Source organism: Uranotaenia lowii, chromosome 1 (assembly GCF_029784155.1).
Source record: "Uranotaenia lowii strain MFRU-FL chromosome 1, ASM2978415v1, whole genome shotgun sequence".
In the NCBI taxonomy this organism is placed as follows: Eukaryota; Metazoa; Arthropoda; class Insecta; order Diptera; family Culicidae; genus Uranotaenia; species Uranotaenia lowii.
Genome location: NC_073691.1, coordinates 53,866,068 through 53,890,870, shown reverse-complemented (window position 1 = coordinate 53,890,870; position 24,803 = coordinate 53,866,068). Strand labels below are relative to the sequence as shown.

Sequence of the window (24,803 nt, the reverse complement as noted above, 5' to 3'; positions counted from 1 at the left end):
ATATATAGTAGATATTCATCAATCTCAAAACTCTGAGTATCTCAACAAAAGTTATTTGCTGACATTCCAGCTGTTTGAGTCGGCAGTACCAACTTTTATCAGCCTTAGGAGTCCCAAGTTGGGACTGTCAGTAATAATTTTTTTTGGTTGATAAACACTCCAACGAAGTGGAACACTTAAGAAATTAAAATAAACATCATCTAGGAAAAGTTCTGACTTATGATAAAAATTCGAGCATTGTCGTGAGGGTTTTTTTTTTGCGCTTGGTTGGGAAGGGTGATCACTCGTAACTGAGATAAAAGCTATCAAAACAAACATTATTTTTATTAATTACTAGCTGAACCCGTACGAACTTCGTTTCGCTTTAAATCATTGGTAAGTCAAAATGAGTTTAGAAAATGAATTCGAAACATTCTTCGACAATTTTGCGGAAAAAAAATCAACAGTGTTTAAAGTCGCTACTATTACTATTACTTGAAATTCAAATTAAACTGTTGATTGGCTTTTATTAAAATTTATGTGAGAGTGTTTTCTTCTCGATCGGTTGCAAAATCTAGACATTATGGCAGAAACATGTACTGTTTGTTTGTGTGCACGACTCTTTTGCTTGACCTTCACACTTCAATTGGTATCAATTAACTGCCTCCAACTAAATTATTGCACAAAACACTGAACTTTCAATGAAACCCTCTTTTTCTGTCCCATGGCCCGAAATTCGATATCTAATTGAAACCAATTTTACGTTCCTCAAAACTCCCTTGTGCCATTTTTTCTTTTCAAATTATGTGTAAAATAACGTCAGGAACTTGAAAACAGTGAACAGTGAATATAGACGCCCTTTTCGCCGACCCTTGACACGGAACATGCTACCTGGAGTCAATTGCTCATAGTTTATAACCCTCATCTGAACATTTTCATCTCAATCCGATGCATGATCACGACAATATCGCGAAAACAGTGAGCAACTAACATTGACGGCCTTTTTTTTTGACCACGATTCAAAACTTGACACCTGAAATCAATTATCTTTTCTGTTAAACTCCCATGTGCCAATTTTCATTACAATTCTATGCTCAATCAAGAGAATATCGTAAAAACAGTGAACAGATAATAACCCCTTTTGCCGACCCCTGAGTCAAGATTTGAAACCTGAAAGAAAAAGAGCGTCCCTCAAAACTCCTATGCAGAAATTTTCATCTCAATCCAATGTAGAATAACGTCAAAATCGCAAAAACATTAAAGTTGGGTATGGACGACTCCTTCAGCCGACTTTTGATCCGCAATTCGAAACTTCTGCTCGTCTTTCAAAACATTCATGTGCAAATTTTCATCACAATCCAGTGTATAATAACACCAATATCGCAAAAACATTAATCAGTGAATATGGACGACTCCTTTGGCCGACCCCTGAACCTAAATTTGATAACTGTAATCGATTGCTCGTCTCTCAAAACACTCATGTGCAAATTTTCATCACAATCCGACGGAAAATAACGTCAATAACGTGAAAACAATATTTGTCTTGTATGGACGATCCCCTTCAGAAGGGGTCGTCCAAAAATCTAAAAACATTTTTCATCATTCCTGGTCCTAATGAGCATTCATGCCAAATTTCAGATCTCTAGCTCTTAAGACGGCTGAGTCTATAGAGGACAAACAAACAAACAAACAAACAAACAAACAAACATACATACAGATAATTGCTTTTTATATATATAGATTATTCTTATTAATTGATGCAGTCATACCACCATGGCTTTTTCATACCACCAATTTTCATCTCAGGAAACCTAAAATATGTCCTCTGAAGTTTTGTTTCGACTTAACATGTTTCATATTAAAAAAAAAGTTTGAATAGAAATATTGAGACTACAAAGCCACAAAATCTCGTTCAATTTTTAACCCTTACAAATTCTAATAGGCACCCAACGCGTTCATTGCCTTCAAATCAACTCCAGTTTTTTCTGTTTTTTTTTGTCTGCATTGAAAATTGATTGAATTGGTGTTCTTGAGTGAAAATAATTTCAAATGATGGTGACCAGTTTTTTGTAAAATATACCCATCTGCATTCTTCAATCGCTCCCAAACATGTGGTTTTCCTCAAAAAACTGAGTATTTTCTCCAGAAAGCGTAGAAAAATTCAAAGAAACCTAGTTCAAAGTGGGGAGATTGGGAGTAGATTATCGCCCGTTCATCTGCCTTAAGGTTAAGACCGAACCGTGACGCGCCTCTAGGCTGCAAAGGTAAACAACACACCGATGATTCTGTAGTAACTCACTCTCCCAAACGACAACTTTCCACGAATCACCCCCCGCATCGATGTCTCTCTTTTGGGGCTGTGAGTTCTAGGAGAACGAGAGAGAACTTTTCTTCCGAGTTTGATGGTAGGACTGATGATGGGGGGTCCGGGGAAAAACTTCGACCCAACCAACTGGCACAGGGTTTTCAACTGGCACCGGACGCCCCGGCTCGGCAGTACGGATTTCGACTCGTCCCGGGCAAGTAACGGCAAGTAGACCGACCCAAATTCGCGGAACCACACGGAGACAGCCAGAAAGACAGACAGACAGACCCCCACGAACTAACTTGTAAAATTGGGGAAGAAGAATCCTTTCATTAAATGGAGCAAAACTAAGGCTTAGTAAAGGTGTAGTGCGTTTGAGGCTTTTGTTTGCTATTCGGATTTGTGCGGTGCAGCTGCAGCTTGGAAGCTGTTTTTAAGGGGGTTGTGTGTGAAAAATCTCTTAAGATGAAGAAGTTGTTTGGGTGCTGCTGAAAAGGCCATCATCGATCTGGACCGATTGATAGCCCGCGGGGAAAAGGTAGTTCCCTGTTTGATTGTCCCCCCCTGTTTGGCTCGAGAGACTCTCGGCGTCAGGTTCCGGTTTCCAGTTGTTTCCAGGAGGGTGGTGTTGATAAATGGTCATTCGAGCCGGATCGTCTATTTTTATTTTTTTTTCCGCTATTGCTTCTCCATCGATCAATGAGCTCTCGAGAAGGTTCGTGGTGATGAACTATGCGTCGTCACAAGGCAGGACCAAGAAGGTAGCTGCTGGATTGGAGCGGAAATCGATCCCGGCCACCGCAGAATAGAACGTTCGCCGAAGTGCGACGACTACCGGGAAGAGATGACAGTGTCGTGTCGTGAATAAATAATGCTAGGCTAAAAGTGGCTCAAAGTGGTGCTTTTTACGTGGCTGGATTGATCTGGAAGTGGGTCCTCTTTCTTGGGACCGCGGAAATCCTTTTTCCCCAAAAAAAGGGCAGATGGTTGGGAAATTCGTGACACCATCGGTGATTGGATCAGGACGATTATTTGATTACTGGGGCCGAGGACTAGCGCCGGAAATCGGGATGGAATTAGTTTTTCATGATTTATGGTAAAACGGGAACGAACCGGATCGCGCGAAACAGAGCGAAATTTCTGGCACCGAAAAGTTTAAAGCTACCCCCGAAAACTGGAACCCTTGCCGAGACTTTGTTGCCGTTGTTGTTCCGCAAAGCGGAAATTTGAAAATAAAACACAAAAACCGGATCCGAAGGGATTTTCCGGCCAGTGAAAGTACATCAAAAGCCGAAGAAAACTTTCTAACCAACAAAACCAACAAGTGGAAGAACCAGTTTTTGGAATTGGGGAGAAAGCCATTGCTAAAGATAACATCAAAATAAGAGAAGCAGAAGAAAAAAAGTCCAAGGGTTGGAAACCTTTGAAATAAAAAATAATAAGAAAACCAATTCGAAAAGTGCCAAAGTGGTTGTTTGTTTTTTTTTCTGTTGATTTACTTCACGAAAAGGGGAACAAAGTTTGCCAAGCTCAGCGTGCGCGAATTTTGTGGAATCTCTCATACAAACAAACCATCAAATAATACCCCGATACATGCACACCGAAACAAACAACAACGTGTATTTTACGAGAAAATTGTTGTTATCACTCGTTCAACAATAGGAAAAACGGCAGAAGCAGACAGCAACAGCATAAACAACAACTAGAAGAAGAGCGGCACGTTTTCGGGTTTCGCTTGAGGAAGATAAATGATGCTGGGAAAAACGAAACGGTGAATCTTCTCCATCTAGGACCCCCTTCCCGAGATAGAAATCGAGCCCCAGCTACTCAGCAAGGCGAAAGCACAAGAATAGCGGCAAAGAAGACAACCGAAGCATTCGTCTTTCCCTCTTCTTGGTCTTCCTTCAATTGTGCCGATGTGAGTGTGTTTCTGTGTTCCTACCTTCCTATATATTAACGTGAAAGTGTATCCTTGAAGCTTTATTCAATCCACGGAACCCCTCCCTCTCTCTCTGAGGTGCTGTGTGTTATCATCGTTGAAGTGTTGTGTTTTGTGTTAGGAAATTTCAACACCATCCCCTTTCCTGCGGAAAGATTTAAGCTTGGTGGGATGCTGTTGGGGATTTACTGGAGCTGAAGCTTAAGGTGATAGAAGAAAGCTTCGAGCAAAGCAACGGAGAAAGCGAAACGAGAAGAAAGCAAAGCAACAACAAAAATTGAGGAAGGTAGATAAATTGTTGGTGTTGGGTGCTGAAAGGTGGCAAAACTAGAAGCAAGGAAGCTGCTTGTTGCTTTCCGTTTTTATCTCGTCCTTTTAGCTGGATACTGGCGCTGGCATTCTACGGGAATGCATTCTCGCACACAACAGCTCTGCTGATATGAAATGCGGGTTGTTGAGTGAAAGTGCTTATCCGAGGCGTTTCGTTTCGGGCTGAGATAAGACGGCACTCACTAGTAGATACAATTATTGCTATTGCTGCAGCAGCATAGAGATTTTCTGGAAGGAAGAAAACGGAAACGGCCGAGGAAGCAGCTCCGGAGTGAAGACGCTCGAACACTACTGGTGGCAGATTAAAGTTGGAACAACAAGCAAAGGATCGAGCGCTGATTAACGGTGAGCATCAGTTTGGAAGAATATAAGGGCTTAAACTTGAAAATTCTATAAAACATTTAAAGAATATTTATTCTGAAACCTAACCTTGAAAAAAAAAAATATTTCAAACATTTTTAGCTCAAGAATTCAAATTTCCTGATTTTATCAATTTGGTTTTATTTATTTAAAAAATGGATTATTTTCACGAAAAATGAAATTTTATAAATCAAGTGGCTTTTAATAGCTGCTATTGTGGTTGCATGCTTTACTTTGGAATTAATAGCATAAGTCATTTTCGGGTTCATTTATCAAATTCTCATTCATTCGAGAACATAGGAGACTTGTTTAAAAAGACGTGTTTTAGCCAGATCCATTAGATTATTTTAAAATGTACTATTCAACAAATAATAGAATTGAAAATACTTAATTCTGAACCAAATTTCGAAGAAAAAAAAATGAAGAATCATAATTATTTAAAAAAAAAATTTGAAATTTTTATTCCAATTTTTTTTGTCTGGAAAATGAATCACTCAATGGGAGTTTCATGACAGGAGCAGTTTGAGGCTTAAATAAACTCTAAATGTTTGTTAAATTTTGGATGTGGAGTAATTAAATAGACAAACAATATTGAAAATAGTTAAAGCTTACAGTTTAAAACAAAAAAAACTCAACGCATCATAATTTATCAAGATATTCTGTTTTGCAAAAATATCCTTATTTACACTAGGTTAGCGGACTTTTAAGCTTTAACCTATCTCATAGGTCGGCAACCTGCGGCTCGTGAGCCGCATGTGGCTCTTTTGATGTAAAGCTGCGGCTCTTTAGTTAGCTGCGCTATTATTATAGCGGTAAGGACCAAATGGCAAAATAGCAATTTTGAAAGTTCAATTTTATATATTTTTTGCTTTTTACTGTTTTTGAAGCATCAACTTAGAGATCAATAATTAGTAAACCATCAACAACCGTACATGCAAAGAAAAACTGTTGTCTTAAAACATCAAAACTAAACTATCTTCAGATTATTTATTTCCAAAACGTTTGTATGTTTTTGAATCAATCGAACACAACCACAGAAAAATCAAGGATTATCAACTACAATAATGCAGTTCTTAGACAGCCTCTGTTTTGTCAGCAAACAACGTAACCTACATCAAATTTTATATTTAAAGGACTTGCAATCACTTTTTTGCCCACTATGAAAATTTATCAGTTGAAATTTTCAAAATCTTTTTGGAATTAATCAACCATTTCAATTCAACCATCAATGGAAAAAATATAAAATTTTCAAAAGTGAAAGTTAAATATCAAATTTTTCTTTGCAAGTCTGATTCTTGCAAATCCACATTCATAATTTCAGTTCGAAATTTGAATATCTAAAAGCTGTGATTTAGAAAAACTAACCAATACACTGAAAAAATATGAAATTCCCTGCAGATTTTTTCACGTTCATGTTTCTTTATCGGCAAACATTCCTCATTTAAAATCAATTCTAAAACATAAATCCTGTTGTTGGTTTTTAATAAATAGAAATCAGTTTTTTTATAACACAAACTTCTAAATAAAATCAAATTTTGCCACATATTTGTGATCTTCAGCAAAAAAAAAGAAATAACGTTACCTATCAGCATTATAAGTTTGTGATCTCTTGACATTGAATTCCTCAATAGAATAGCCATCTTGATATTTTTATGTTTATTGTAAAACTAATTTACCATCTGAATCGGAACTTTAATTTTTAATAGCAATCCATTGCAATACGTTTTCTTGAGCTTAATTCCAAATCAGAACTAAATAATGATCTAAGATTTGAAATATGTTTCAGAGCCCTCAACCATGACCCCAATAATTTAAATTAGGATGTTTTGGGATCCAATCATTATTGAATTTTTTTTTCATCCGATTTGTGAATCTAAACTTAAATATGAGTTCCGAATGAAGATCTCGTTCCGAGTTTTCAGTTCTGATCGCCTTTTGAAGCTCGGCTTTACCATAATTTTACATAAGAATTAAGTTCGAGAATTTCGAATCGTTAAACGAAACAAATACCCTTAGCGATTTCTTATATGCTTTTTTTTACCAAATTCTGAAAATTATCATTTAATCAAATCAAATCATGAATCAAAATTTGTATGGAAATTAAATTGCAAAACAATACAATTATGATTTTGAGGGTATGGAACCAGAATTTCCGGAATGAATTAAATCTCATTTAAAATTCAATATAAAGAACTGAGTTTCCATCATCAAGTGTGAAAAAATTTGAAAATCTATTGAAGAATTCTGAACCTGGGATTAGTTTTGAAGGTTTTGGCATCAGTTCTAAGTCAAGTTTGTTACTCTCGAATAGCCTTACTTAATCATCGAGAATTTAAAATTGAATGTAGAGTAAAACAACTCGCTTGCTTTTCCTGGACCCTTATGAGGGAGGGTTTAAACCCCCAAAACGCCCCCCATTTTTACGGACATGCCTCATTAGCATTCCAGTTTTACCCGGGGCTTGCCCAGATTTTCAAAGAAAAAAAATGGGAGATGCCAGGTCCGGTCCGGTTGCCCGGATATTGAGGAGAAAGGCTCAGTTTTTTCCAAGATTATTCACAATTTTTACGAAATTCCAAATTTTCCACTTGTTTTAGCTAAATAGCTTAATATACTTGCATGCATTTTTTTTAATTGTAGACTGAAATTTGAACCGATGCACAGTGGTCAAAAATACGAAAAACGTGATCGATGCTTATAACTTTTTTAGGTCACATTTAAGCATATTGATGTCTTCGGAGGAATTTGTCAGTAAAATTAGCTCTTTAATAAAAAACTATTATTTTCCTGATTAATCCCCTACAAGTGAGATATAATTTCTAACTTCTCTGTTATAGGTTTTAGCTCTTTGATGTCTTCGACAAACTTGTTTAAAATCAAATTTTCTACAACTTTGTCTCAGATGCCAAGTTTCTAAAATAATTATTATCCGAGATATCGGCCAAATAAGAAACCTAACCTCTAAAAATCAGTTTATTAATAATAACTTTTTTCAGTTAATTTAAAGTTTAATAATATGTTCCTATGTTGTACCTGCATCTTGTAGACGAAACCTTCGACTTTATTTCGCATTTAAAGCGGGCTGCCCGATTTTGCCCGGTGTTTGTAAAATAAGGCGTGAAAAAGCCCTATTTTCGGTAATTTTTATAACATAGCTCTGCAGTATCACATTTTACAAACTTGAAATGTTCAACAAAGTTGTGTATTCTAGTAACACAAACAACTTTGTTGAACATATTATTAAACTTTAAATTAACTGAAAAAAGTTATTATTAATAAACTGATTTTAAGAGGTTAAGTTTCTTATTTTACCGATATCTCGGATAAAAATTATTTTAGAAACTTGACACTCGAGACAAAGTTGTAGAAAATTTGATTTTAAACAAGTTTGTCGAAGACATCAAAGAGCTAAAACCTATAACAGAGAAGTAAGAAATTTTATCTCACTTGTAGGGGGATTAATCAGAAAAATAATAGTTTTTTATTAAAGAACTGATTTTATTGACAAACTTCTCCGACGACACCAATATGCTCAAATGTGACCTAAAAAAGTTATAAGCAACGATCACGTTTTTCGTATTTTTGACCACTGTGCGATGATGTGCCTTCGTAAAAATAATTTTTTGTTTGTTTATTTTTCAGCTCATCTCTTGGATCTCTATGGAAAATACGTATATTTTTTTGAGTTTTAAATTTATAAGCCCGATATTTACAGAAAATGTCTGGAAAGCCTGGTCGATAGATAACGGGTTTAAAAAAGCGAATAAATACATGAAATTGAAATATAAAATTCCAAAACTGAGAATTGAGCATTACAAATTAAAGTTTGACACCTTTTCCAACTCGAATTAGCATTGAGAATGAACGAATATTTCAATTCTGAAAGTCTATTTGAAAATTTAATCACAAGCTAAATATTTGTTGTTAATAACCAAATTGACAATGCTTCTCCGGAGCAGTTGTTTTTAAAATTTAATTTTAATTGTATTGAAAAAAAAATTGAAAACCTGTAAGTTTGAGAACATATCTAAAACTTTATGATGCGTGCAACGAATATTTACCAAAAGCACGAAAATTTTGAACGATGTTTCAGTAACGAACATAATTTTTTTTTAAATTTTCGATTAAGAGTTTATCACCGTTGATATATCTTTATTATTTTTTGTTTTGAAACTTTAAAAATATCCTCAAACTGATTTTTTTCTGTAAAAATGTACTGTTTTTTATTTATTTTCTGAGAATTTTCCTTCACGAATTTTCTACAAAATTTCATTTTTACAGATTTATACTGGTTAAACAACATTTATCCAGTAAGCTAAGCTTAAGCAAACGTTGAAAAATAATATACAATCTTTCGAATTAAATTTTTCATCCATTTGGACGCACAATACTGAAGAATCACATGTGACACAAAATGAAAATTTTGAATTTTTCAGATTCATAAAATTCAGAAGACACGTTCGCCTGACGTCAAGAATTTTTAAATTTCTACCAGTTGTCAGGAGCACAATTTCTGAAGATTTAAACTTTCAACTACATAAGTTTTAGTTGATTTTTATCTCATACTTCTAGATTTTGGAAAGGATTAACTATATCTGGGGAATGCCTTTAAAAAGCATGATAATTTTAAAACAAATTTCCTTTTTCTTTGTTCTTTTAAAAGCTTTTCTTTGTCGAAGAATTTATTAATATGCTGCTTTCGTTGATATGTTCAAATCTTTCACATTAAAATAATGAAAAGTATTCATTTAAGCTGTATATGCACTTAAAACTTTCTTGATTCGATGTTTGTCAACGTATTAAATTTTATATACAATCAAACCATGTTATAAGAGTTTACGATCCAGAAGAAAATCCAGTTTCTTCATGGTAATCAAAAACAGATTGAAAAGAAAAATCCAGGAGTTAAAAAAAAACTCTCATGGGTTTAAAGTTATTTTCGTAAAACTAATGTTCATTGATCATTCATATATTTTGATTTTTTAATTAAAAAACAAAAACAATAAATTTTAAATATGGCTCTTTCAAACTCTAAAATTTTGAAAACTTGAGGTTTTTGGCTCTTCGGACTCAAAAGGTTGCCGACCACTGAATTATCTATACCGGATCTATACCTTAAAAACTTATCCCAGGTTCAGAATACCGATAAAGTTTTTTTTTTTAAATTTTGTTACTTGTTGATGAATTTCAGTTATTCAGATTTGCAATTATTCCGAATATATTTGATATTAATACAGTGAGTATCAATTCAGCAGCAGAATGAATTTCGTTGTGACGCTCAATGCTGTCGACGTCAAACGGAATTCGCTGAGCATCACATCGAGAAAAAAATATCACAAATCAGTTTTGTTTTGGTCATCTCATCAGAGAAATTTTAAGCTATTTTCCCCACTCTTTACTCTACTATTTTCACACGACAAAATTGCTGATAGTTCAATTTAGTTTCCGAAACCTTGGAATTTTTCAATGTGAATTGATGTAATTGCTTTTCACATTAACGGGGCGCCAATTGAACGACACCAAACACTTTGATGAAAATATGAATTTACGAAAGCCAGGTAGGGATTGCAATTTAATGAACATTTTTAATACCGAAAGCGTAACACCTCGTGGCATCTACGTAACAAAAACATTAAAATAAAGTGTTTCGGTGTACAAAACATTTCGTTGCAAATTTTGTGTATTAAGGCGCTTTGGTTAAAAATTCAAGGAATAATCTTCAGAACGAAGAAAATTATTTTACTGCAGATGTCATTGCAAATAAATAGAAATAAAAATTATCATATTTGATAGTCTGCTGTTTTTTTTTTCCAAAATACCTTAAAAAACCTCATCAGTAGATAGATTTTGAAGCCTTTTACGATTTTTTTTGATAATGTTTAATGACCAAATAAATTGCTTGCTCATCTTAACATTGAAATTTATGACAGGAAAAAAATGATACGATATTCAATTCAATTTTTTAAGGGCAAAGAAAGAAAATCTTACCCAAATTTCAGCTGTCGGCAAAAAAAAGAATCACTTTTAAAAATTGTACTACGGACCATAAATTAATCAGATATTAATCTTTATTTGATCCAAACTTCTTATTTTTACATTCTTCTCATTATTACATACATACAAGATCTTGACGTTTTTGCTCTTTCTAAAGTACTCATGAGTGGTCAAGTAGCTCTAACGAATTTTTAAAAGGAATAGTCACTTAGAGACCTTGCAAAAGATCTGGAAGAATCTCCAAAATAAATCTTTGAGCTTTCTGATTTCATATTGACCGCTTCAGAATGGTTAACTTGGTTGGAAATGATAATTGCAGGCTAAATTTGCATTTTTTTTTAATAAACAATGTTTTTCGCATGGTTTTCCCTTTTTATTCAAATGAACTCAACATTTTTTAACCTTCTAATACAAAGAATCCACCAATCATTATGATTTTTAAAAAGAATTTATTTTTAATGCATTGGACTGCTTATCAAAAGGCGGATTGTCATTTTCTCCAAACTGAAGAAGTTAATAGCTGGTCCATGGCACATTATTATTTCAGTCCAATTCTTTTTCCTTAAAGAATTCTATAAATCCTCTGAAGCGCGTTGAACAGAAAAAGTGAATTTATCGATCACTAGATCGGTTGATATCAATCATATCCTACTTTATGATGCAATGACCTTGTATTCTACTTCCAAAATTTCAAAATTCGAGATAACATTTGCAAAAGATGTATGTGCCATCGTGAACAAAAAGCGGCTTTCATTTTATACAAAAAAAAAATCATTTCAATGCAAAAATTATCAAAAAAATGATTTTTTTTAAAGTAAAATAAAAAAGTTTTATCGTTTGGATCGAAACTACAAACCGCTGATTACATTTGAGAGGAATTTTGTTTACAATTTTACAATTTTATTACAGATTTGGAATGGTTTATTCGTTGGTTATTAACTTTCTTTTATTTTCAAATGTAACAAATCAAGGGTAACATTTCAAAAGGGTGAAACTTCCAAATGTAAACAAATCGAGTTAACGGTCATCCCAGATGTACGCGGTTGCACTTCACCTATTAAACGTGGTTTCTGTGGGGATGAGATGAAGAATATACAGAAAATAAATCAAATTTAATTAGGAATAAAATAAAATAATAGTTGTATTCGGCAACAGTGTAGATGAATAAAATAAAATAAATTTCTATGAGAACATTTGCTATTTTGGCAGCACTTGACAAACAAACAAAACAAAGGGAGTCATTGATCTATTCTTGCGAGCGACAGACCTGTTTAAGAGAATCTCTGAATTGAGATTCGTAAAATCACGACAATGGCGTGGTTGGTAGAATAAGCACAAATAGCGCAGATATTTAAGGCTGCTGCTGATTGTTTTGATTTGGCCTTCCGGTGGAAATAAGACGGAATTGCCCCTGAAAAGCGCAGATATCTAAGGCTGCTGCTGCATTTCATCTTTAAATCCCTTAAAACTTTCAATAAATTGATAAAATTCAATTGGGCGAAACTTCTGTTGATGCATTTTCGTTGGAACGTGAAGTTATGCCTATTCGAAATGGGTTTAATTTTTCTATTCGTGTAGGGCCAACAGACGTAACTGAGACGACCGTGGGTGACAAAACGGCCTAATTAGGTTTTTTTTGTAGGACCAAAGGGCAAAACTTCAAAATTAAAACAGAAAACTTTAAAATTGAGCGATACTTTCAGGCGTTACTCGAATCGTAAACCACAAAGGGTCAAACTCGAAAAAATCTTAAAATTAGTAAAAAAAAGTAAAACTTCTTGATTAACCAACGAACAATAATTGAACATAATGTACACCTTTTTATTTTGTTGAACAAAAATGGTCGATTTTTTTTAAATAGGATTTCATAAGATGTTCCGAAATTTCAAACGCGTTTTTTTTTTTGTTTCGAGCTAACTGCTAGTTTTGCTCTTATGAAATGTTACGCTAGAAATATGTTTCTTCAATAAATCATTTGTTTGGAAGAATAAGGAATTATTTTCTCCAATAATAATGTTAAAACTCTACAGAGCTGCATGAAAATTTCAACTCCTTATCAGTTTCTGAATATTCAAAATAATCAAATAAATATTCTGAATTTGATTATTTATATTTTAGTATGCTGTGATGCGTAGGGAATAAGGAATAATTTCCTTGCAAGCAAATGACATCATTGTGTTTTTTATTATAAAGAGTGTTTTGCTTTGAAATTTTGATAATTACGATTCTTTGTCCATGGTTAAATTGCAAAAATTTTGCACCTACGTTTTTAACAAATTTAAAGTTCATTGCTGTGGGAAATAAAATTTTATAAGTTGCATTTTTTCGATCTCCAGAACACCTTTTGAGAAATATCACACCAGGAAAACGTACTTTTGCAAAAACATCAGGCCAAAAGTCAAGAAACCAACTTATTCACCTGAGAAAGAAATAGGAGAGATAAGGGCACAACGAGCACCCGAGGCATAATAAGCACTCCTCTTTTTTACAAAAGTATCTATTTTCTAAAATAAATTTGCATAAGGATTTGTTTCGTACTTCCTATAGAATAAGTTTTTCACCAAAAAAGAAATCTTCTTTTCATCTTTACGGAAATGTTGAAAAAAAAAACAGGTAGCTTCTCAAGTGATGAAAATATCATAATTTTTGAGCACCACAAAATAAGCTTTCATGACATTTAAATCTTGATCTATAACGTACGCACTGCAACATTATGAACACATTGTTTCTCAATTTTCACCATCATAAAATTATTGATTTTTCACTTTAATCGATTTTAAAACGCGTTTTTACTTTAACCTTCCCATGTCGTTCGGGTCAATATGACCCGAAGCGCACATTTAAAATCTCTTTATCATCATTCCAATATACTGAAGAACTATGAATTTTGACAGACCAAGTATGTTCTATGAAAATAATGATCAAACTAACGTCAAAAAATTGAAATCTGAGTTTTGAAAATCGGTTCATTGGGAAATGAAATACAGCTATGCAAAGCAAAAAATGGATATCGTTTTTTTGAAGTTAGATTTTTTTCTACCGGAAGATCTGAGATAGCGGTCAAAACTTTCATTGGACCCCAACATATCTATACACTGTCGAATAGATGGATTCTTGACGGTTTCAAACATCAATGAAACACTTAAATACAGAAAAGCTGTAGAAAGTTATGAGCATTTTAAATATAAAATTGATTTTTCGGACTTTTTACTTTCTGAACAAGTTTCCGATAACTTGGTAATACATATCGACTTTATTTTAAAATTTTGAGTAATAAGAATAAATTACCTACACAATGAATATAATATCATCAAAATCGGTTAACAATTACAGCCAGGAGAACGAAATCAAACTACAACTCAAATTTCCCCGAAACGGATATTTTGCGAACGGCATGGGAAGGTTAATATGTTGACTCGAGGCGAACAGAGCACTATCAATCGGGGCACGATGAGCGTTTTCTGCCATATAATCTAGCAGCGAATTCAACTCGATGTAGTCAACTGAATTATAGAGCTATAGCATGACTAGTTTACATCTGACGATTGGGCCTCTGATTATCTCTCCGACACCATCCAATTGGGCTTGGCCCTGCTAAAAAAAATAAAGCTTGCTCTTTACTCTTACACAGATTTCCATAAGAATGACTGCTAATCGGAGTGAAATTAGATTAGTGAAGGCTATTGCTTTCTCTGTTTAACGCATGAGAAATCGTATACCGGGATAGTGAGCGCGCCCATCGACTCTAGGCCAAACCGTCAAATGAAACAAGTCAAATTGTAGCTCTATTATTCAATTGACTTCATCGAGTTGAATTCGCTGCTAGATTCCCCGGCAGAAAACACTCATCGTGCCCCGATTAAAGATGCTTATACTGCCCAGAGGGGGGTTCTCATTATGTCCCTGCAATGACTGGTTTTCAGCTTTCGGCAAAAAAAATTAAAATGCATTTTTAAACGTTTTTATCTACTTTTTCAAGTTTCAGCCAATTAGGCAATAGACCAACTTAGTGTTTGAACACGAAACAATGATGTTATTAAAATATTAAAGCTATTTTCTATGGTTAAATAAGCGTTTTTCTTAAGGTGACCATTATGCCCATATCTTCCCTATGATAAATGAATTCTTATCAAATCCCGATAAAACTCAATTCGTAAATGTGTGTCCTTTAGAAAGATGTTTAAATATGAAAAAACTGATATCTTTTTAACAATTGACAGATATAAACTAGTTGTGGTAAGTTCAGTTTCTTGTAAACTGAAACACTTATTTTAGTTCTAACACCTATTTATCAAGAGATTGCCCAAATATTATTTTTTATTCCTTCGATGCCTTCAATATGCCTGCTCTCGCAAAAGTAATTTTCGTGCTTGTGAGTCTACTAAGGATGCAAAAATGTCAACACTCAGGAAAGTTGTAATTTTGTCCGTATTTTTTTTCTTAAAAGTATAAAGCAAATCCTAAATTTGTATTAAAATAGATCTGGGAATCCAATAATTAATAACTGAAATACAGGCAATTGTTTTTGTTACAATTTTAAATGAAGCTAGTTTTAGTTGTTTTTATTGGCCGATTTTGAAAAAAAATGTAAAATCATCTCCCCGAACACTGGATACTGAAAATATTAAAATATAAAAAAATAAAAAATATTAACTATATTAAACTGACTGTTATTGTCAAAAAAATCTAATAACAAAATTCAATGTGGGAAAAGCTCAATTCGATACACCCATTTGCCACACCATGATTCACAATATACCCCGACCCCGATAGTTTTGATTGATTATTTTTCCAATGAGCTTTGTTCAGTTCCTTTTTGTATTGTTTCCAGCATGAAACTATACTGGGCTAGAAAAAAAAAACCTGTCTGAATCGCATTTCCAGCTTTATAGGGCTAGTTTTTCTGCTCCATACGGGTTTCCATTAATCACGCCTGTATCCTCCCAAACTTCCACCACGATTCCATCGATTGATTGGTCCAATAATCACATAATGGCTAATTGTGATTACCAACAAACAACAGTGTGTACGTACCTGTTGGATTTCAATCGAATAACGGCGGCCGTTTTGTTTTTTGAAATGTTATTAAACGGAAGCCCATTCAGCAAACAAACCCACCTCACCCGGCTCGGCACTACATACTTATGTTTGGGTTCTAATAAATCAATTTCATAATTATCATCTGCGCGGCGAATCAAATCGGAGGGCACCCCTCGAATTCGATTAATGAGATATCGGTTCAATTAGGGACATGATTGATCTGTTTGTTTAGTGTTTGCAATTTTGTTTGTTCTGGACTGGAATTGAGACGCCTGGATTGAAAATTTATGTTGCCGGCTTTAGTTTTTTTTTCAATGGGCGATACGAAAAATTCAAGAGCACTCGACGATAGGCGAGAGCTTTGGAAAGCTGATTGTAGTATTTTTGGTGTAACTGAAACTAAAATGTTTTTGAATTTGAAGAGATGTTGTACAATTGATGTTTGATAAAGCTGTGTATATTTTTTTTTTCTAAAGTTATTTGAAAAAAAAAACAAGAGAAGTTTTCAACAGTTTTATTTAAAAAAAAACCTCGAAATAAACAGAAGTGATCGGATTATTTTGATTGACGAAGGACTCGACCTAGGTCGGCTTCCTTATTCACTTCAAGGGTTCTAAAACAGATAAAAAAAATCTAACAAACAACGCTCTTAGCGGCGATTTGTTTCATTTTTGCGTCCGATTTATTTTATTTCACCAGTTTACACCGAAAGGCACTAGAACCGATTGAATGTGGTGTCGTTTTGAAGCTTCTGACACCAATGGCGCGGCTTTTCAGAAGTGCTGTTGCGTTTTCCGGGTTTCCTCGCCTAAAAAAAGGGACATCGATGGCGAACGACGACGATGGCTATCCATTACCCGCAAACAAAAATGCGAAAAAATGATTGATGGTTTGTTTTTTCGTTATGGATTTATGAAACATCAATATCGGAAAAAAGCGAGCGATAGATTAAAAAAAAATTCAATACAAATAAAACCTTCGAAAAACTGTCAATACAATATCATGGTGGAGGGAGGTGAATTTGAGACGATTTGAACAACTGTTTCCGGAAATGGGTCGAAATTGTGGTGTGAAGACGATGAAAAAAATATACTGAAAAAACGACTGTCAGCTATGGCATCAACAGTAAGGTCGGCTTCCATGGTCTATCTGTTGGGCAGTTATTTAAAATATTCAGAGCTCGAGAACAAGTACTAATTCGATACTAGAGCCGCATCAAATTGTGGAGCGATATTTGTTCATTTAAAATAATCAATTTTTAAACTAAGTTTCAAAGCAATCAAATTTTTCGTAGATAAACCCCCTCTAAGTAAAACTTTATAAGTTGTGCCCTAAATTATGTAGGAACTGATAGTAATTTCAAAACTTTTTGAGTGAAATTAAATTGAATCCCCATTATATCCTTAAAACATGAGTTTAGGCAGGGTCGTGGGAAAAACTAATTGATGATTGTGGGGGCCAGTAACCACACCTATGTGGTCAAAATTTACTGCTGGCCTGAGGGTTGGTTGCAGATCATCGGTTTCTTTGGCAAAGTAACTCGACTATATTTGCGATATCTATTGATGGCACGGAGTCTCTGGAAGAAAACTTAATTTTGTTTTGAAAAAAGGCATCGTTAATTTTTGTACCATTCAAAAGCTGAGACTTTCCCCGTTCATTTGAGCTTAAATTTGAAATAATCCATCGAGGGGTCTAGAACAATTTATTTTTTATGATCATTTTTTAACCTTTTTAATAGTTTTTTCAAAGACAAAATCATACTAATAGCGTTGTTGGAGGCATTCGTGTATGTTAAATGTAGTCAAATTTGAGTTTTCAAGCCAGAATATAAGATTGTTAATTTTTGTCAAAAGTTCATGAACTTAACCTTATGTCTTTCATTGATTTTTTTTTTCGATTAAAATGAAAACGAAGATTGCAAAGTCTGAACATCAACTTTGTTCTCAGCAATTTTTTAGTGGTTAATTCAATGTAATATTGTTATTTGAGAATATTCTCTCAATTCGCTTACAATTCACAGATCTTAAGTTATGAGATCTTTGGCGGATTTTATTTTCCGTATTCTATAAATTTTGCATTTGTTCAAATCGACAATTTTTTTAAAATTTCCTAGATAAATTTGAAAAACACGGGTTTTTACCTGGTAGTATAGATCATTGCAAACGTTTGTCTGTGAATTAATGCATTTCTGGCTTTCCCGTGATTACCCGTGACTTACTTTTATGGAACTGGTCACTAGAATATCTCATTTGAGTCTTTTTCAATTGAGCACTGTAGAACTTTGAGGTGAAGTATAGCTTACAACAAAAAAAAAGCGAAAAAAAACACAATTTTTCCATGCTTTTTAAACTATTATTTTAACCAGGTAAGTTAACAAGATAGAGCTTAACTATGTTCTACAAAGTTGGTGTAAAAGGTGTGTTGGTGTTTGGGATCATAACCAGGAAAAGCAAGCGAGGTTTTCTACTCTGCACTAAAATTTCAAAACCTAAATAAAATTTTTATGATTGAATTTTATTATTCACGAATCAAGAGTAACAATTTAAACTCAGAACTGATGCCAAATCCTTGAAAACTAATCCCAAAGTTTAGTGCTCTGTTATAGTTTTTCAAAATTTTCTCTCTTATAGATAGAAACTCAAATCTGAATATTAAATGTTAAATGAGATTGATCTCATATTGGAGGTTCTGGTTCCATACTATCAAAATCCAGATTGTCTTTCTGATTTCATTTTTCGGCTTCTGTATTACGTTTAGGATTCTTTATTTTCAGAAAGAAATCCTGGTTTCAATGAGAGTTTTCATTTAATTCCAAATTTGATTCATGCTTTTCGAACCTATCATATGGGCCCTTGAAGCCTAGGGGTATACATATTTAAAAGCCTTTTTCGTTAAAACATGCTTTCAAATTGTTGTGTTTGGTTATTTTCTATATGCTTTTCAAAAAATTGCATTTTTCATTTGAACGTTAAAGAATTTAAAACAAAAACCCTGAAATAACCATCAAATATTGTTTGAAATATGAAAAATAATTTGGCATTATTAACTAAAAATCGACTTATTTTGCACGTATACCCCATTGGCTTTGAGTTCCTCATATGCATTTTTAACATCAAGGTTGAATTTTTCTTCATATTCATATTCAGATTCGAAGTTCTTTAGCTGAATTCTTATGTACATTTCAAACATATCATACATTCAAAATGGCGATTCAGAATTGAAAACTCAGAATCTGATTCATTATTCGAAATTCATAAAATGTTATTTTCCCTAATGATGAATCTGATTTACATTCACATTCCAGATTGAATGTCAAATTGAAATCCAAAACATCAGAATTTAATTTGATTTATGGCTGAGGGCTCTGAATCAAATTTCACTTCTTGGCTCATATTTTAAATTGTGATCTGAAGTTTATATTCAGAGATCATATTGAAATTCGAAAACAGATTCAAAATACAAGTATTAAATGCAGTTTCAGATTCTAATACAAAATTTAAATTCAAAATTCAGATTTAGATTACTATTTCGTTGATAAATTAACACACAGCGGGCCAACAACGAGATATCTCGTTTTTTTTCGCATGCTGAGAAGCCAGTGGTCCAGTGGTTTCTGAGAAAGAAAATGCCAAATTTCGGGCTTAGATTTCTTTGCAGTCCTTACTTTGTTAAAATCGCATAGACCTAGGACATTTGATTTTGTGTCAAATTAAAATTTTCAATCGAAGTCAATTTTTATATAAAATTCAACTTAAAATCATGAATAAAATGAAGAATGAAAGTTTATTTTGCATGTTTTGCTCGATTTTATGTTTTAAAAATTCAACATGGAAATTTAATTATGGAATTGATTTTAATGAAAAAAATGTGTTGATAGAAACATGTATCTTATATTCACGAAAAACAAATTATACAGAAATATCATATTTTTGTGGTGTATTGTACAACATTAAGTTTATTGCAATTTTTCAAGAGCCAACTTACAAACTGTAATTTTAACTTAGGATTGAGTTCGTTGGGTTTGCAACATCAAAATTGAATCGAAATTTTTAAATCTCTTATTTAACTTTTGAAAATTTATTCTATTTTTATCGATGGTTTAAATCTTTGAATTTACTCAAGAGTTTGGTAGATTTAACATATTTGATTTGACTTTAGAATATTTTTTCACAGAATTTAAATGCTTACTCAAAAAAAAACTACTTATTCTAAGCTAAAATCAAATAAGCTTTATCTACCAGACTCTTGAGAAAATTCTAAGTTTGCAATCACTGATAAAAGTGAGTTCCTTTTGTTTTATTCCTAAAGATTTCATTTACAAATGTTGCTTACCATTTACAAGATTTTGAGATGTATTTTCTAAAGTTACAATTTCATACAAAAAAATTGTATGAAAAAATCCTTAAAAATTAATAATCAAGTAGTACTTAACTATATTGTTTTTCTATTTATTTTCATTATCACATTTTTTGAGCAATAAATAACTTTGAAAAAAAAAAACCGGTCACCAAAACCCCCTCCATAAGACGGTTCTCCCTACGACCCTGATATGAAATATTTATCGAGAAACCAATTTCAGTCTCAGTTATGTTTTCATTGTTTTGCTCGACTCCTCTGTTTATACTCAACTTCACATTCAAAATGGTTTTTAAAAACTAAACGAGGCCACAAAATTGAAACTTTTTTCTAAGTTGAAATAATTTAAGAACTCATTTTGGTTGGTTTGAGTTCCCTGAATCCTTTTACTCGATAGCTTTTATTTTTGAAACTTCTTTTGAAACTAGTGTTAAAATAATCTAAGAAATTTCTGCATATTTTAAAAAATTAAAAACAAAGGTTTTAAATCAATTATCAAGTTTCCTCAAAACCGCAAGTACTTTAAAGTTCTGCGAAAAAAAAATATGAAAGATTGCTTTCATAATTGCCTCATTCTGTCAAATTTGGAAATTTAAACTTTTGTTTTAAAAATAGTTTTACTCAATTTAATTAAAGATAATTTTTAAAAGGTTTATGAAATTGTTTTGCAGGATTTATAAAAGTTTTAAATCGAAATAAATGCATCTGAAAAGTTGATTTTTTTATATTTTATATTTTGTTTTAAAGATTTTTTTGTAATACTTTAAATAAACCTTGATTTGTCCTTCAATCCTGATTTTTTTGTGTTTTTTTATATTAAAAAATCTTCTTGAAAGCTTGATAAGTCTAACTTAATAAGAAAAACAATTTTTTTTCATTTTGCCCTTTCCAAGACCCAATATTCAAATTTGCGGCGGCCAAATATTCAGAGTTTGAAATTTCAAATTTACAAACCTGCGCACGAAATTTATAGATGTTTCACTTATTTTAACTATTATCTTTCTTAAATCGATCATAATTTTCAAATTTAATTATTTTGTTGACAAACTAGTGAAAGGCCGAAAGCTTCTCTTAAAAAGACACAAAAAAATTATTTAAAAATAGCTTGAAAAATTTTTCGTAGTAGCAGCTGCACAGCTTAATCATAAAACAAAGTGTTGAATAAATTACTAAATGCTTCGTTCTTAGAATATTTACAACAGAACTGGGAAATACTTGTTTTTTTTCTATCAGTTTCTTATTCATCATTCTGATTCATTCAAGAAATCACCCATTACCCATCCTGTACAATGCTATTTTAAGCTTTCGATAATGAATTGATCATGTTCTTTTGTAAACCCTTCAGTTGAAAATGAAGGAAAGAAACATAAATTTCGATGATCATTAATCAACGAATATTATCTTTCGGCTGAACAATTTTAAATCATAGTTTATCTCTTACTTGGTCTGAAATTACTTTTACAATTTGGATTTGATTTCATTTTGATTCTGATGATACGTTATACAGGCAATGATTTTTTCCTGTTTATGGTTTAAGGCTGGCGATTCCCATGATGTTAACAACCACTGTCCAACATCTACATACATATAAGTGTCTTTAGCTAAGTGTTCGAAAACCTTCTTGTGACCAGAACTGTAAATTTTCTTATCTAGCATGACGTACGTTTTAAGCTGCAATAAAGTTTCTGAACCGGCTCGAGTGCACTAATTACCATCTCAGTTCTAGTCGAATTCATTATTTCTTAAATTGATTCTAAAAATACTGTGGGAGCATTGTTTTTGAGCCTTCTAAAAGACTTTGATATATTGGGTCATGAAATACACAGCAAAAAAATCTGAATCCTTAACAACACTGAAATTGAAAAACCTTTAATATTACATGACGTTGAACGCAATTTATTGTTGTAAATTTATAGATTGAAAAAAGTTGAAACCATAATAGCACTGAATTCGAATGACATGAATTTTACTTGACACGGAACGCGATTATTTGATGTAAATTTACATCACATATGATGTAAATAAAAAGAAGCATCACATATGACGGAGTTTTCAGTGCAAATTAAATATTAAATATTAAATATTATTAAATATTACATGTCTTAAATATTTACATGTCTTTCAAATTTTACACGTCTTTCGAAATTCATAGACGTGTGATATTCAACTCGCTCTGAAAATTCCATCATATATGTTGCTTCTTTTTCGTTACATCATATGTGATGTAATTTTACAAATGTTTTTGGTCGCACACAATTTTAAACAACACTGAATAAGAAGTTTATTAAAATTACATGTCATGGAATGTGATAACGACATTGAATTTGTGTTTAATCAATATTACATACCCTGAACATGATAATGTCATGTAAAATTATAAACTGTCATGAACAGGACTATAGACAAAAGTAAACAAAGTGTCAAGTCAAGATGTGCACCAAAGTATTTGTTTTAAGCAGTTTTTCCGCGAGTGAGGTTCTCGGAGATCTTCGTGAAGCAGGGATGCGGTTCCGGAAGCGGCTCCACGTTACTGAACTTAGGATCCGGGGAAGAAAATGAAAGGGTTAAGTGAATCCTAATAAAAAAAATTGCGTGCTAATGCTAAACAAATTTTTGTCGCTAAATAAAATGAATTAAATTACTTATAAAAAGGTTTAATTTTTATGAAGAGATGAGAAAATTTTATTATTGAATCATATAAACAAAACTAAAACAAAAAAAAATCCAATTGGAAAGTTTCTATTCCAATATTCAGTGAGATTATAATTTACATCATTTTTATTTTACGCGTTGCAAAATTTTACATCATTTCTATTTTACACGTTGCAAAATTTCACTGGCGTGTAATTTCCAACTAGCACTGAAAATTCCGTCATATATGATGCTTCTTTTTATTTACATCACATGTGATGTGATTTTACAGATTTTTTTCGTTGTGTGTATAAATATCTAAACTGAACAAATATGGGAAAAGATATTTGTTCAGTTTATATCATTCGCAGTTATCTAGAGAGGCCTTAGCAATTTGAAATGTCAGAATCGTGTTCTGGGTATACCAACTAGGAAAAATTCAATTTTTTTTTATAGAAATCGAGCATTTCAGTGAATTTTGTTTTAGGTTTTCTAGATTGAGAGGATCACTCCGATCACCCCTCCCCATAATACCGCGTATGGCCACGCAATTTAGAAAACCATGGGCTTCCATACGGAATCAAAGTGAAGTCCTATGACATAACTCGAACATTTGTGGAGCGAATTTTATCGAATTTGAAAAAAAATAACCATGTTTTGATGCTTGAAGAAGATTTCTGATAATGAATGACCTCTTTCACTTTTGTAGCAGAGGTGAGGGAGGCATACAAATTCTCATGTATAGAAATGACAAGGTTTTTTTGTGACACCATCACATTTGATCATGGTAGTTTTCATTTTCATATGATAATTAAGAAATTTGGTTCGCAGGCATGTTTTGACATAAAAAAATGATTTAAATTTAATAACAAGTTACGTTTCCCAATTTCAAAACACTGACAAGTTCGATGTTACTCGAAAAAATGTTAAGCGATTTTCGAAGAACTTTATTTACAAACATATTTTGACAAAAATGACGATAAAAATTGACCAATTTTGAAAAACAAACAAGTTAAAAACAGCTGGACGATTAGTTGGACGTGAATTTTTGGGTCCGGTGTTTACCAAGCTATTTTGAACTCGAATAATTTCGCACTATTTTTTTTTAAATAACCACACAATCCGGGTTTCACACAACAAGATTATAAAACTTACGAGATTATTTCTTCCACAAAATTTTGGGTTCCATACTAAACCAAATTCAAAACTCAATTTTCAAGTTATTTCCTTTGAATTTCTAATTTAAACAAGTTCTTTATAACGAAAGACTGCATCTCACGACTTCTCCTACACAGCAAAATAGTGATGCGATATTACATTAACTTGACTCATCAACTTGAGTGCTACCAACAAATGCTACCTAATAAGGCTATGATCATTTAGTATCCGGGCGGTTACAAACGTGTGTATTTTCAAAACCAATCATTTGATCGAAAAACTTTTTTAGAAGGAAATAAAGGTGTTAATTTGACATTTAATATAAAAATATAGAAAAAATTATTTATCAATGAATTCAAGAAATACTCATACATTTTCATAAAATCTCTTTTTTATCTTTGCACACTTTTTTCAGTCATGTATTGATCTATTATTTTTACCACAGAAGCAAAATCTTTGCAAAATCATGATATTTTACTTAACTCGCCTGGAAAACGATATTGGAATCTGGTTGGAACCTTTTCATGAGTAGGCATCTCGAAGAATTTGATCTCTTAAATCCGATTTTAACATAAATTTTTTTGTCCATCTGAACACATCTGTCATATTACGTAAAAACCGGATGCACAGATTGCGATCTTTGGAACTGATCATTATTAGTTATTTACTAGGTGTCTACTAGTCAGGCAACACTTTTTGCCTGCCGGA

General features: G+C 32.7%; 1 protein-coding gene across 2 annotated transcripts in view; it reads left to right on the top strand.

The window, feature by feature from the left end:
• The first annotated feature begins 2,491 nt into the window (after window positions 1-2,491).
• Window positions 2,492-24,803, top strand: part of LOC129738349 (alpha-2 adrenergic receptor-like) — a 493,408-nt gene continuing 471,096 nt past the window's right edge. Inside the window, exons 1-2 of one of the 2 annotated variants that reach the window (XM_055729542.1) lie at window positions 2,492-2,822; window positions 4,327-4,898. The gene's annotated coding sequence lies outside the window, so the exon portion shown is untranslated. Of the gene's footprint in view, window positions 4,899-24,803 lie in introns of both variants that reach the window. The other variant, XM_055729535.1, reaches the window with a different exon arrangement.